The following is a 13,901-nucleotide window of genomic DNA, read 5'->3' on the forward strand; positions in this document are numbered from 1 at the left end:
ATGCACACGATCCGTAGAAAAGCTGACCTTCAACAAGTATAATTCCAGATTTACATTTATTTAAGGTTATCCGCCAGTCGACTATCCTATCGGATATTGGAACAACCTCCAAATGGATCCTTAATAGAACCTAATCGACTATCAGTTGCTTTGGATAGGTTGCGGAAAATTACTTGAAAGCATGGTGTTCATTACAGATTAACAGCAATTACCTCAATCAAAAATAAAATTCCACCATATATTGTCATCTCGTTACACCATTAAGTTACAGAAGAATCCCGATGTTAAATATGCATCACCTTAAACAGATGTTCAGAAGGAACCAACAACACTTGATCCAGTGAGATCTTACATTACATTCTTCTGAAGGAACAAAACTGCGAAATGCAGGAAAACAATAATTCATGATGCATTTAGAAGAAATGGCAAAAACACTGAAGTTAAAGAAAAGTGATAAATCACTTGAAAATGTTCTTACTTTCAGTTTATAAAACAGTTACGTCGTTAAGTTTGTTAAAATACAAGTCCACAATAAAACACACGAAAGGAAATCTTTCCAACTTTCTATACTACGACTACAATTACATATCTCGATAACTATATCTGTCCCATTAAACTAAACTACAAGTGATCGGTAGATCAACGTCTCACATAAATAGTGTGAATAACGAGAAATGAAAATAAAATATTAACTGGTGACGAATTGAAATCGCATTCGTAGTGTAAATCCTACATAAATCAACTAAATGTCAACACAGGCACAATCATAATATCTGACACCCGAACAGTATTTCGTTGAGTCAGCTTGACTGTGTCTACCCATCCTTAAGTTATATAATACACGTAGTATCCTAAATCTATCGTTGAGCCAACGTTATGGTATCTACACATCATTCCCACTGCCAGGCGAAATCGTAACTTTTAACACAATGTCCGGATATTTAAATATGATACTCGTGAAAACTCTAACACATGCACTGAAATTTGCTACCAAAAAAAAATGAACTCGAACATCGAAATATTACTGTGTCTAGTTCCCACAATCAAGCGTGAAACCGAAATTAAATGGCATATTCGATTACTTTAATCTATTCCTCAATGCACTCTCAACACATGCAGTGAAGTTCGCTAAATAAAAGTAAACTCAACTCCCGTTTAATATTACGTAATATCACTGAAAAAAATAATCACTAACATCACGATATTCACGGCATAACTTCAGTGTGAGGCTCCAACTGGCCTTCCATGTTAGCAGTCCAAACAGGTATCACCGTGAACGGTCCAGTGAAGTAACTCCCCATCTTTCTACGCAAGCTAAACTATGTTTCTAATAAATTTAATCTTTCACATCCGCAATGTTTCTACTAAGCGATAATTTCGTCTCGTAAAGATACAGAATAGAATTCAATTTACAATAATTAAGTATTACCTTGACCGTGCATCATAATGTATTTCGTTCGTGAGATCGGCTATCACAAAATGCAATTGGCTGGTATCAAATAGAGCCGTCACATAGACTTAATTTCCGTTTCCTACGGTCTTACATAAAATAGTAATATTTGGAGAATCATCAACTTATACCTAAAATAGGCGTTACAGCGCGCTCACTAGGATTTGACAACCTTTATATTCATCAATCATTCCGGATTGCTACAGGACACCTTTCCTCTTATACAGCCGTTTCAGAAATATTATATCTCAACCTACACACCGTGTCACAAAAAATTCCTCTCCGTTAAAATACATGAATATATGGCCTCTTATCCTCGGCATCCTGCTTATTCTCCATCATTCATAAAATACAGGCTTAATCTGCCTTCAACATCTTCCTAATTACTCACATAATATTTCATTCCAATCCATTTCCTCTTGTTCGAAACATTTAAATACAAGCGATCCCATGACTCAAGAACTTTATAATGATCTCACAATTAATCTCTAGAAAATTCTCCTGATCTCAGGAGCAAAATACTATACCATGATTTTCTGTATCACAAATACACGGCGTCACAAAATTTAAGATTCCCAAAAATGCCGACTTACGATTTTCTTCACCGGATTTCGATATAAATCGCAAATCTCGCTTGACTTTACTGTTGAACACATGATTTATCGTCTAAATTTTATCTAGACGTGATTATTATTATTAATATTAGTATTATTATTATCATTATTTTTTTCCGGGGTTATCTGTGGAACGCAGAGGTGAAAGAAAATGCCGGTGGAAATGGGCCAATCTACGAAAGTCAAAGATTAATTTAAAACTTTAAAATAGAGGTTATATTTCTCTTCAGAAATTAAATTTTAACAAAAAACATTTCAGGTACAAGTAGTTAGATACAAAATAGGAAAAACAGGAAAAGCCCAGAAAAGAGCAGTTACAATTTTGAGCTTTAAGCTCATACCTTACACAAGTCCCAACGTCGTTAATGTTCCGTTTAGACAGGTAGAAAAGGAGAGATATCCTCCAAAACACAATTTTTAAGAACACTTTGCTCCAACTGTTACAATTTACGGCCTTTCAAATTCACCACAGAATATTACACATATATCAGAAAAGAGCTTGCATGCTCCACAAATTCAAACAAGGAGAATTCGCTCCCCAAATTTTACGGCCTGCTCAAGGCAACTATACACAATACCTTACCTTTTCTGGCCTCTCTAGGCCCAATCTACAATATACAATAACATGTTAAGTACCTTAGTTTATACAGGGGTAAGTAGTACCCATGCTACTGGGCCTTCGTGAACAAGAACAGATTAAATTACTGGCCCAAACTCAAAAATGTATGGAGGCGTACACTTGCGCTCCTTGAAAACCAAGTTTTTAAAACTCTACTTGGGCTTGTGGCCCGATGATGCAGAGGCTAATCACACACTACTGAGGTGACCCGAAGGACAAGTTACATAATGATTTACAGGATAAAACAATTACAAAATCGTAGTCACCTCAAGATGATTTAAAGGGGAATTCAAGAGGGTAGCGCACTCTCTATCCCCAATTTACAGTTGAAGTCTTAATGAAATATTACATGAGAAAGAAGAAGGTTTATATTTTAGAAACATACGGTTACATAGGTAAATGTTAGAAACTTCCCCTCGGGTCAGTTTGCGGACATAGCTACAGAGATAGAAATCTGGTGGCTATTACCTTGGCTGCTGTTCTGCCTGCCGAAGAATGAGGAACCCCACCTCCTCTCTTAACACACACACTGAGTAACTCGACGATCAATAAGACAAGTTAACTTGAAGAAGCCGCAGCTTTTATACCCGAGAGGAGGGTTCGAGGAGGCTCTGAACCAAATCCGGACACACCCTCTCATTTTATTGGCGGAAAAAATAGGTACACGAAATGTTTGATTGGCGGAAAAATAAATAACAGAAAATTTATGATTGGATAACAAGCAACGCTGGCGGGATGAGAAGGAAGTGTTGCAAACCTTGAAGTATCAAATTAAGGAAAGTCAATTCAGTTGAGAAAACCTACGAACATAAAACGTTTTTAAATCCCTAATTATTCCACTTTGCACCAGAGTGCATGACCTCAGTACCTTAGTAGAGACATCTCTGTAGAAAATTGCGAACTTCCAGTAATACACCAAAACAAAACAAAGAAATCCAGTCAGTTTAGGAAACTTTAAAATAACATATTCCTCAGTTATGTAGTAGTGACATCTTAGGATCCACGTCCCAAATCAATGCACTAGCTGTTTCAAGATTAGTTCGATAGATAGCGTTCCTTAAGGCGCTTCATTTAAATGTTCGGGGTTGAGGTGTACCTCCCGGTACAGCCCTCCCCCCCCAAAAAAATGTACTTCCCTGGGGTGACACAGTAGAACTTTGAAAAAGAAAGCAGAAAATATGCTAATTTCACAGATGAGACAAATCTTGCTGAAGGTTCATTTTTAGAAAATGTACTTTCAAATTAGTCTTGAAGTCTTCTTTGAGTTGTAGAAGTCTAGGATATGCCGATCAAGTTTGACGGCAAAACCGGCCGCCACTGCCGATACCCGGGAGGCGTTCCCCGAACCACCCAAGTACCCTCAGATACACCTCTTCCGCTACTATGAAAGAGGTAGCCGTGGTGATGTCACCGCCAGCCAGATGTAGAAGCAGAGTTCAAAGGTGGGTTGGCGGTAGAGTTACCGCACCTCAGCCCTTGCCGGAAAGATGGAGCTAAGGCACGCCGCTCAGGAGGAGACATGACCAGAGTGGAGTGGGCCCATACCACAGTTCCGGTAACGCTCGCCAGAAGTTGAGACACAGCCATCGACGGCTGAGAGGGTACTGAAACAATAATTAACTCGGCGACAGACATTGCTTGATGGAGCTTGAGAGTACTATAATTTTTCCGGTTTTAGAGAGGCGGGCGGCATTGATGGGGAGTGTGTGTCATCTATAGGTGGATTATGGAGACGGGGGCTAGGTAATGGCCACAAGGTAATGGACAACAGGAATGTTATCACAGGGTTGTTTGTACTTAATTTAACTAGGTTATGGTCGGGGCAGAAGGCCTCCATATTACCATCTAATTAATTAAGATTTACGACCCTTCTTAAAAGAGAAATAACTTTCGATTCATGCCAAGATTTAGTGACTAATGTAATATAACAATGAATTTACACTGGTTTCACCTGAGAAAGGTGAACACTAAACATCCTCTCCGTAGCTGGGTTACTGATCAATAAGGTGACAGGTGTTAAAAAATCTAAAATAATTGATGGTCCATGAAATCTGGGGGCAAGCTTGCCCGCAGGTGCAAAATTTCTAAGCATGACCTGATCTCCGAATTTTAAAATGTTTGGCCTCCGTCCACGATCATATCTTTCTCCAACCTTTTCATGAGAAGCTTTAATATTGCTCTTAGCCTTCTTCCATAGATCTCTAAGATTATCGGGATCTGTTGTCTCTGGTAATATGTCATCAAGTTACCAACGATTAGAGAGCGGCGTGTTAGGAGCAAACATAATCATGAGAGATGGCTGAGTGAACCGGTGGGACTCATGAACAGCCGAATTTAGAGCAAACGCTAAACAATGCAGGGAAGTATCCCACCTGGAATGATCCTCATGATGAAATGCAATTAAAGCAGATCGAAGATTACGATTTACACGCTCAGCCAGAGACGGTTGAGGTAATAAGCAGAAATAGTTGTTACGTGTGAGATAGACAGGTCAAAACAAAATTTACGGAATACGTTAGGTGTAAACGCCTTAGTATTATCAGAAACTATGTATTGACAAGGACCAAAAGAAGCAAAGATAGTATTCAAACAAGAAATTGTAGACTGAGCGGTGGCCAGCTTAGTCGGCAACAACCATGAAAATCAAGTGAAGCGGTCTACACACACCAGAATGAATTTAGTTCTGTCCCCCTTTGATTGTGGGAAAGGTCCGACGTAGTCTATATGTAGACGTTCCATGGGGCGAGGCACTTGATGAGATGACAAGAGCCCTAGCTTAGTGGACAAGGTGGGCTTACTAAGCAAGCAAGATTTACAAGCTTTCACCATTTCCCTAATTTCTAATTTCACCGTCGATACCCTTCCAAACAAACATCTCTCGGATCTTTTCCCTAGTTTTGAAGATGAATAAATGCCTCCTAATGGGATCTCATGATAGTATTTGAAGATCATAGGCACAAGCACAGCTGGAACCACAATTTTCATCTTCTGATCGTGCCTCGAAGGGCAAGGCAAAACCCTGTTCCTCAATACATACGGGACGACATGTTCCACGAAGACAGGGTTTCCATTATGGGAGCCAGCACTAGATCTTCACGTTGATATTTCTCAATATCCCGAAATAACATAGGGGCATCAGTCAGAATAGCATAAATACCCGATGGTATAGGCGTGGGAAGAGAAGAACTATCTTCCTGTCCATTGGTCTCCACTTCATGTGAAAACATGCGGCTCAGTCCTTCAGCAACTACATTTTCAGATCCTCTAATGTGCCTCATATCAAATTGGAATGCTGAAATTCTGATGGCCCAACAGGCAATACGTCCAGTACGACGAGCCCTAGCTAACACCCAACTTAAAGCTTGGTTATCCGTTTCTAAGTCAAATTTGACATGTTCCAGATAAAGGTGGAACTTCTCTAGGGCAAACAATACTACCAAACCCTCAAGTTCATAGATTGAATATTTGGCTCCTTGAGCTGATATGGTCCTAGAAGCATAGGCGCCTTCCGAGTTCCTTTTACTGAAGAAGGACAACGGCAACAGCAGATGACTAGGCGTCTGTTTGGACAATGAATTTCTAAGAGAAATCTGGCATGGCTAACACAGGGGCGTTACAAAGAGCTAATTTCAGATCTTCAGAAGCGGCTTGCTGAGACGACCCCCATTAAAATTTGATGCCTTACCTACGCAACAAGTTCAGGGGCGCCGCTCTGTGGGCGAAGTTAGGAATAAATTTCCTGAAGAAATTTAGCATACTTATGTACCTGGCGATGCTTTCGATGTCCTTAAGAGGCTTGAAGTTACGGATAGCCTGTGTTTTGGAATGATCAATAGAAACACCGTCCGGCGACACAATATGCCCTAAGAACGGCATAGAAGGTTTAGCAAAATTTAACAGTCAACCCCGCCTTACGAAGACGATTGAGTACTTCCTTTAGATGATCTAAGTGTTCTTCAAAGGTCTCAGAAAACACGACGACATCGTCGAGGTAGTGATACAGATATTCAAATTTGATGTCCCAGAAGACCATATCTAGCAGTCTAGTATGAAACGCAACCCCGTGGAGAGCACAAAAGGCATGCGGTTGTATTCATACAAGTTCCAATCCGTGGCGAAATCAGTTAGATGTTTCGATTCTTCTGCTAGAGGTATCTGGTTATATGCCTAATTAAGATCGAGAATGGTAAAGAATTTGGCTTTTCGAAACCATGAAAAACACAAGTGAAGGTCAGGAAGGGGCACAGATTGTAACACCACCTTACGGTTTACAGCTCTGTAATCAATCACAAGCCTGAATCCACTTTGCGGTTTCGGCACAAGAAGAATGGGTGATGAATACGCCGACTTAGATATCTACACTTATACAATAGCAACTGGTATTCCGACTCTCAGGACCACTTACTAAGCCACTGAGCCGTTGCGTACGGTTCACGAACTAAGACGTGACTACAGTAACCCACACCATGAACAACATTGTATTTAATTATTAAATTTATTATAACCAATGTAATCAGTGCTTTTTTAGTGTCCCTGGAGCATATTTAAACTTCAACAGAATAAAATCTATACTTTGACAGTTTCGAAATCAATGCTTAACGGATTTCTAAGACCAGAAACGTTATGTGTTGTTGCATAATATTAGGAACTTCAATGTTGTATGTTTACTATACTGTTAATATATCGTCACTCCTATGCCAAAACCGCGAATGTAACCATGTTCTTCCTATCCATTATTTTCCTCAAGAATGGTCACGCCTCCCAGCCACATATTGATATACAGTCCATCAGACCAATTTTCGTTGAGTTCATTTACATATGCGGGTGTGTAAAGGAAAATGAACCTTAAATACATCATACTCAAGTAGCGGGTAAATATGTCACGCAAATGTACGTACATTACTACAGTACGGTTCAGAAAGGTACATTTTCCTTCATTTTCCTGACGTCATTCCTTTTCCTGAAATTTGACATTGATAACGGTAAGTAAATGTATGTTTTCTGTATGGACTTCAAATCAGCTATAACGAAACTTCAACCTTTCCGACCAGAATTTTTGTGTACTGTGCTAAAAAAATAGTTCAGTATAGTTTTATTGTCATATTTCTCTACAGAATTCATGCTATAAAGTAACTGTTTTCAGGAAAACTGACGTGGAAAATCCAAATGTTGATGTGCGTCGTTACCATTTTAATAGATTGAGTTAGGTATCACGAAATGACATTTGATATTATACACTGCACATACCACAAAAAGGTACTACATAATCGGTAGCAGTAACTCCAAAATACACGATTTTACATGTTAGAAAATAAAGAGCCATCCAGATTTTCATCAACGTGTTGTAGTTCCGTATTATAATATGGTCTATATGGCTGCACCAGTGCCAAAACTTGGTCCATTTTATGTGTAGAAATGTCCACAATCCGTCTTAAGGTGTTTGAATGATTTGTTGTTGAGGTGAGTTGAGTCGAGGTTTTGAAGATTTCAACAGGAGAAGTGGTGTGACGTTGGAAACTGGCATCTGCATTCGTGGGTCTTGTAATATCATAACAGTTGAATCTATTCCAGTTAATAATATAATGACGATTCTTCAATTTTTACCCGTATTAGACTTTTGTTACTTATCGCCCTCTGCAACACAAATTGAGTGCCAGTATATGAAATTAAAATTCGGGAAGAGACTATAACTATCACATTCATTTCAAGTAAAAATTCAGACAACATGCAAACGGAATAGAAAGGAAGTTGTAAAAGTTTTTTTTTATTCCTGATTTATCAAAATCACCGCAAGAACGTAAATTATGCAGATATTATGACAAAACAAGATTTTCTTAATTAGTCAAAAATATATTTTCCGCAAATGAAGTGTTTCTTTTCAGTGACACTGATGTTTTCTTCAAGGGACCAAGCCCCACATGCCTTCCTCATGAAAACGATGACAGAAGACCTAATGTTGCAGTAAGATTTTTATATGATTCTCTGCAATTGTTCTCTAAATTCTCTAAGTCTCTGCCGTCTTCATAGCTGTCTCCAATTAGTACTAATTTAACATTACAAAGACAAGTATCTTCTAACACGAATTATTATATTATTATTATCTTACAAGTGGCTTTACGTAACACAGCCACAGATAGGTCTATGGCGGCAAAGGGATAGGAAAGGGCTAGGATTGGGAAGGTAGCGTCCGTGGCCTTAATTAAGGTACAGACCCGGCATTTGCGTAGTGTGAAAATGGGAAACCCCGGAAAACCATCTTCAGGACTGCCGACATTGGCGTTCTAACTCACTATTTCCTGAATGCAAGTTCACAGCTGCGCGATCCTAATAATAATAATAATAATAATAATAATAATAATAATAATAATAATAATAATAATAATAATAATAACATACTCTAAAATGGTTATCTGTCATATCTCTTCTTCATCTTCATCCCGTTCAACCACTTTCATAGTCGCTCCTTAAAATTCGCTTCCCATTGTGTTCATTTAATTTTTATTTTTTGCTGGTGGTTTAACGTCACACTAACACGACGAAAGTTTCCGATGTCGCAAGGGTGGGAAAGGGCTAGGATTGGGAAAGTAGCGGCCGTAGCCTTAATTAAGGTACAGCCCTAGAATTTGCCGATTGTTTTTTTCCATTTTCACGCAACTTTAATGTAGAAGGTAAATATACAGTAAGATGTTGATAAGGTGTTACCTCTGTAGCACAAAATAAAATTTAAACAGGAAAAGCGTTGTAGTAGGGACGTTGGTATTTCCATTTTAAAAACACTATTTGGTAAATTGTGAAAGAAAGCACGGCAGAAAAAAAACTTAACGAGTGTCATAATTACTAGTTCCTTGATAACTACGACTTCCCAACTGAGTCTGGCATTCCCTTCGTATACTTGTGTTAGGTTCCCACTTCATTTCCATCTGATCTAATCTCACCCGTTCCTATTTCTTGCATATTATTTAATTTCCTACCACCTTTATCGCACCCACAATCACCATCAACGAGCTATAATATAATACATGGAGTTGCTATAGAGGCTCGATTAGCACTCCTGGCGGAGGCAAGCAACACTACGGCCGCCATGACATAAATGTACCAGCTAACGGCAACAACTGTCTGGAACTCTCTGCGTAATCTCGCATGCGTGTCGAGTTCAACGTTGATATAAATTATTTTATAGTTTGGCTTTATTGTAGCGTGAATATGCCTACATTCTGTTTCTTATCCATGTGTTCGAGCAAAACAAACAGTGTATCTTATTTCAGGTAAGTCCATTTCTTTTCAATTATAAGAAAGCCACGCATATTGAAAGGTCATCTTAATTGTTGCCACTGTAAAGCATAAATTCTCGTCACAGGTTCTCACTAAAACACAAATAGCTGACTAGGCGGTTGGTGAGTAACATGAAGAGAGACAAGCGGTATCTCAAGCAGCAAAATACCCTCTGTTCAGAACATTTGAAGAGCACGATATGTGTGCGTCCAACCCTTGTCCCGCATCTCTACGGGGTCGGGTATTTAATTAATGGTAGGAGACGTTAGCTGCCAAAGGCATTACCGACAATTTAGAATTGCTCTTTTCACCCATACGTAATAGGGAAGAAAACATAAATAATCCCGATGCAGAGCATTATTCTAATCAGAATACGGGAAGTGTTTACTGGGACAGACTGAGCCATCGACAACAAGTGATGCTTCTCTTATCTATTTACTACGGTTCCTTCTGATGGCCGCACCTCTTGTGATCAAAAGTCCTGTGCTACAAATTATGAGTCATTCACCAAGTACTCTGAAAATGTTGTTGAATACATAGCAGAAAATGCCATCTGTGAGGTAGAAAAGAAAATTAAATACCACGACTATAGGTAGGTTATGCTTGCTCAGCATTGCGAAGAAAACAAAGGACTCGTTGCTTAGAAAGATATAAAGTGTCCAGTAATCTCTTTATCCAGCTCATGATATTGTGACGTGGCTGAAAAACTGTTCAGAAAAAAAATCACTGTCGCGAAGATAACATAAACTTTATGTTACCGTTTTTACAGACTAAAATTCTCCCGTCATATGCAGGGCAGTTGTTTTACAGTAACGATAATTCATTTACTGCTACCGAGTTCAGTGTGAAAACCCATTACGCGAGCATGACAAAACTTCTCTTAAAGCAGTATTTCAGATTAGACAGCACTACAGATGCAAAGCTGTTACCCAAGAACTAAAAGGAGTAACCATATGGCAGATTTACACAAAATTAATGCTTTTCATGGGACAATAAATCAGAGCTACAAAATACGTACCGGTTCGTGTGAATGAGAGAGCTCTTTCGAGTCTAGAAATTTGACTATTAATAGACCAATATAAAATTCAATTTGTTTATTATAAAGTTTATTTCTCGTTATGTTATAAAAATGTTACGTAGAAATGTTGCCTTTGAAATGTATGATAATTCATTCATGTGTGTTTAATTTTCTTGGCTGTTTGGATACGCATCCTAATCCGTAATCTTGTACCGTAGGCTTACACACTTCTGCGTGTTGGTGAATTGGAGATATGTGAATATCCCCAAATCCTTGTGGTAAAACAATTCTTGATTTAATCATTTTCAACAATATATCACTTCAAGAAAAGACAAACTGTTGCGTATTTCCTTTCTTCTATTTTACTGTAAGTTACAGTACCAGTAGCCCTACATGGCAATTCTGTAGGGAACCTCTGCTTAAAGAAAACTTACCCGCACAAAATAGTGACGCCTTTTATCTGATATTTTCATCATCAGCTCAAATGATCTATAACTGGTATACCTAATGAATAAGATCTGTGTGAAAATGTCCCACTTTCCCGCTCTGTACAGCACTCGCTTACAAAGCACTCCGCCTATTGAGGTACATTTAAGACATGGCGGTCGCCATCTCGACTTTCTTCAAAGATGGCAGCGTGATAGCCACTCTATTCTAGTTCGTTGATCGCCATTCATATTTATATCGACATATGCATGTATTGGACTTACAACAACACAATGTTTCACACATGTACACTGACTGACAGAGAAAATGCAACACCAAGAAGGAGTGGTCAGAACTTTATGCCAATTGCAGGGTAGACTGACTTCACTGAGGTATGCTCATGATGTGAAATGCGCCGCTGTGCTGCGCACGTAGCGAACGATAAATGGGACACGGCGTTGGCGAATGGCCCACTTGGTACCATGATTTCTCAGCCGACAGTCATTGTAGAACGTGTTGTCGTGTGCCACAGGACACGTGTATAGCTAAGAATGCCAGGCCGCCGTCAACGGAGGCATTTACAGCAGACAGACGACTTTACGAGGGGTATGGTAATCGGGCTGAGAAGGGCAGGTTGGTCGCTTCGTCAAATCGCAGCCGATACCCATAGGGATGTGTCCACGGTGCAGCGCCTGTGGCGAAGATGGTTGGCGCAGGGACATGTGGCACGTGCGAGGGGTCCAGGCGCAGCCCGAGTGACGTCAGCACGCGAGGATTGGCGCATCCGCCGCCAAGCGGTGGCACCCCCGCACGCCACGTCAACCGCCATTCTTCAGCATGTGCAAGACACCCTGGCTCTTCCAATATCGACCAGAACAATTTCCCGTCGATTGGTTGAAGGAGGCCTGCACTCCCGGCGTCCGCTCAGAAGACTACCATTGACTCCATAGCATAGACGTGCACGCCTGGCATGGTGCCGGGCTAGAGCGACTTGGATGAGGGAATGGCGGAACGTCGTGTTCTCCGATGAGTCACGCCTCTGTTCTGTCAGTGATAGTCACCGCAGACGAGTGTGGCGTCGGCGTGGAGAAAGGTCAAATCCGGCAGTAACTGTGGAGCGCCCTACCGCTAGACAACGCGGCATCATGGTTTGGGGCGCTATTGCGTATGATTCCACGTCACCTCTAGTGCGTATTCAAGGCACGTTAAATGCCCACCGCTACGTGCAGCATGTGCTGCGGCCGGTGGCACTCCCGTACCTTCAGGGGCTGCCCAATGCTCTGTTTCAGCAGGATAATGCCCGCCCACACACTGCTTGCATCTCCCAACAGGCTCTACGAGGTGTACAGATGCTTCCGTGGCCAGCGTACTCTCCGGATCTCTCACCAATCGAACACGTGTGGGATCTCATTGGACGCCGTTTGCAAACTCTGCCCCAGCCTCGTACGGACGACCAACTGTGGCAAATGGTTGACAGAGAATGGAGAACCATCCCTCAGGACACCATCCGCACTCTCATTGACTCTGTACCTCGACGTGTTTCTGCGTGCATCGCCGCTCGCGGTGGTCCTACATCCTACTGAGTCGATGCCGTGCGCATTGTGTAACCTGCATATCGGTTTGAAATAAACATCAATTATTCGTGCGTGCCGTCTCTGTTTTTTCCCCAACTTTCATCCCTTTCGAACCACTCCTTCTTGGTGTTGCATTTGCTCTGTCAGTCAGTGTATATAGGTACACGTGTATGTATGTTCTAAATTGATATATTTATCAATAATAATAAAATACTCTAAAATTGTTATTTGTTATACCTCACAAGGGGAATGTAAGTAGAGTTGTTAAGAAAATCTTTGTCTTTGTTCCATCACTAAATATTTTCTTAGTTTGGTAACTAGAAATAAACAGGATGTTCCTCTCAGTCACCACATTTTTCAACTACGTATTTAATGTACAGATGTAAACCATACAGTATAATTAATGCGTATGCACCACATACACAACCTGAAGACGGTAACCAGCAAATATCAGATGAATTCGTGCTGGAAATGTCAGTAGATAAGTAATCATCTGACCGAGAGAACAGATAACTACTCTGATGTTGTCTACCTAATAATGAAGGCATAATACTTCCAACTTCATTTCTGGTGACTCCAGGCGCAATCGTGATTCAGAATTTTAAACAAACCCACAAAGACATCAGTTGAACTGTGCAATTACGCATGGAAAGAACAGTATATATGCGTGATCTATTACTTTTGCGATACAGATATCCGTAAGTTTCGTTACGGATCACTAACTTCCAACTTTATTAGCGTGCAGATATATTTACGCGTATTCATTTGTCTGTGGCAGTGCAGGGGAGACGCCTTACAAGTCTTACAAACAAACCACATACTCAACCACTCCCAGCATCTTTAAGTGATAGCAGTGCAATACGTACTACTCTTTACAAGTATTCGCCATTCCTTTGTTTCAATGATCACAACCTGTAAGCAAGACTAG

The sequence above is a fragment of the Anabrus simplex genome, chromosome 2, assembly GCF_040414725.1.
Source record: "Anabrus simplex isolate iqAnaSimp1 chromosome 2, ASM4041472v1, whole genome shotgun sequence".
NCBI lineage: Eukaryota > Metazoa > Arthropoda > Insecta > Orthoptera > Tettigoniidae > Anabrus > Anabrus simplex.